Source organism: Sorex araneus, chromosome X (assembly GCF_027595985.1).
Source record: "Sorex araneus isolate mSorAra2 chromosome X, mSorAra2.pri, whole genome shotgun sequence".
Lineage (NCBI taxonomy): Eukaryota > Metazoa > Chordata > Mammalia > Eulipotyphla > Soricidae > Sorex > Sorex araneus.
The window spans coordinates 94,367,234-94,369,622 of NC_073313.1; positions in this window are offsets into that span (position 1 = coordinate 94,367,234).

The window sequence follows — 2,389 nt, forward strand, 5'->3', positions numbered from 1 at the left end:
TGAAACTTTTCATGCCGATCCACTTAAATAAAAAATTTGTGACCTCCTTTTTTCTAACAGCTGCATAGTATTCCATTGTATAGATGTACCAAAGTTTCCTCAACCAGTCATCCATTCTAGGGCATTCGGGTTTTTTCCAGATTCTGGCTATTGTAAACAGTGCTGCGATGAACATACATGTGCAGATGCCATTTCGATTATACTTTTTTGCCTCTCTGGGATATATTCCCAGCAGTGGTATTGCTGAGTCAAATGGGAGATCAATTTCTAATTTTTTGAGAATCGTCCATATTGTTTTCCAGAAGGGCTGAACTAGCCGGCATTCCCACCAGCAGTGTAGAAGGGTCCCTTTCTCGCCACATCCTCTCCAACAGCGGTTGCTTTTGTTCTTTTGGATGTGCGCTAGTCTCTGTGGTGTGAGGTGGTATCTTGTGGTTGTTTTGATCTGCATCTCTCTGATGATTAGTGATGTAGAGCACTTTTTCATGTGCCTTTTGGCCATTCGTATTTCTTCCTTGGTAAAGTTTCTGTTCATTTCTTCGCCCCATTTTTTGATGGGGTTGGATGTTTTCTTCTTGTAGAGTTCAACCAGTGCTTTATATACCATTGATATCAACCCCTTATCTGATGGGTATTGTGTAAATATCCTTTCCCATTCTGTAGATAGTCTTTGGGTTCTGGTCACTGTATCTTTTGTGGTGCAAAAGCTTTTTAGTTTAATGCAGTCCCATTTGTTGATCTCTGTTTTTACTAGATTGCTTAGTTCTGTGTCACCTTTGAAGATACCTTTATCTTCAATATCGTGGAGGGTTTTGCCGACCTTGTCTTCAATGTACCTTATGGTTTGTGGTCTAATGTTGAGGTCTTTAATCCATTTTGATCTGACTTTTGTGCATGGTGTCAGGTCAAGGTCTACGCCCATTTTTTTGCATGTGGTTGTCCAGTTGTGCTAGCACCATTTGTTAAAGAGGCTTTCCTTGCTCCACTTCACATCTCTTGCTCCCTTATCAAAGATTAGATGATCATACATTTGGGATTGTGTGTAAGGGTATTCCACCCTGTTCCATTGGTCTATGGCTCTGCATTTGTTCCAGTACCATGCTGTTTTAATTGTTACTGCTTTGTAGTAAAGATTGAGGTTGGGGAGGGTGATACCTCCCATCGTCTTTTTCCCAAGAATTGTTTTAGCTATCCTTGGACGTCTGTTGTTCCATATGAATTTTAGGATTGCTTGATCCATTTCTTTGAAGAATGTCATGGGTATACTTATAGGGATCGCATTGAATCTGTATAATGCTTTGGGGAGTATTGCCATTTTGACAACATTGATTCTCCCTATCCACGAGCAGGGTATATGTTTCCATTTCCTCATATCCTCTTTGATTTCATGGAGTAGCGTTTTGTAGTTTTCTTTGTAGAGGTCTTTTACTTCCTTGGTTAAGCTTATTCCGAGGTACTTGATTTTCTGGGGCACGATTGTGAATGGGATTGCTTTTTTTATGTCCCTTTTCTCTGCTTCATTGTTTGCATATATGAAGGCCATGGATTTTTGGGTATTGATTTTGTAGCCTGCAACTTTACTGTATAAGTCTATTGTTTCTAAGAGTTTCTTAGTAGAGGTTTTAGGCTTCTCTAGATATAGTATCATGTCGTCTGCAAATAGTGAGAGTTTTATTTCTTCCTTTCCTATCTGGATGCCCTTAATCTCTTTTTCTTGTCTAATAGCTATCGCAAGTACTTCCAGTACTATATTGAAGAGGAGTGGTGAGAGTGGGCATCCTTGTCTTGTGCCTGATCTCAGAGGAAAGGCCCTTAGTTTTTCCCCGTTGAGGATAATGCTTGCCGTAGGCTTGTGATAGATGGCTTCGACTATCTTGAGGAAAGTTCCTCCAAACCCCATTTTGGCGAGGTTTTTCATCATGAAAGGATGTTGGATCTTGTCAAATGCTTTCTCTGCATCTATTGATATGATCATATGGTTTTTATCTTTGCTTTTATTGATATGGTGGATTATGTTGATTGATTTCCGAATGTTAAACCATCCTTACATCCCCGGGATGAATCCCACTTGGTCGTGATGTATGATCTTTTTGATGAGTTGTTGGATCCTATTTGCCAGTATTTTGTTGAGGATCCTCGCATCGGTGTTCATCAGGGATATTGGTCTGTAATTTTCTTTCTTAGTGGTGTCTTTGTTTGCTTTTGGTATTAGGGAGATGTGTGCTTCATAGAAACTGTTTGGGAGATTTCCTGTTTTTTCAATTTCCTGGAAAAGTTTGAGGAAAACAGGCAATAGGTCTTCTTTAAATGTTTGGAAGAATTCGCCAGTGAAACCATCTGGGCCTGGGCTTTTGTTTTTGGGGAGGTTTTTGATCACAGTTTCAATTTC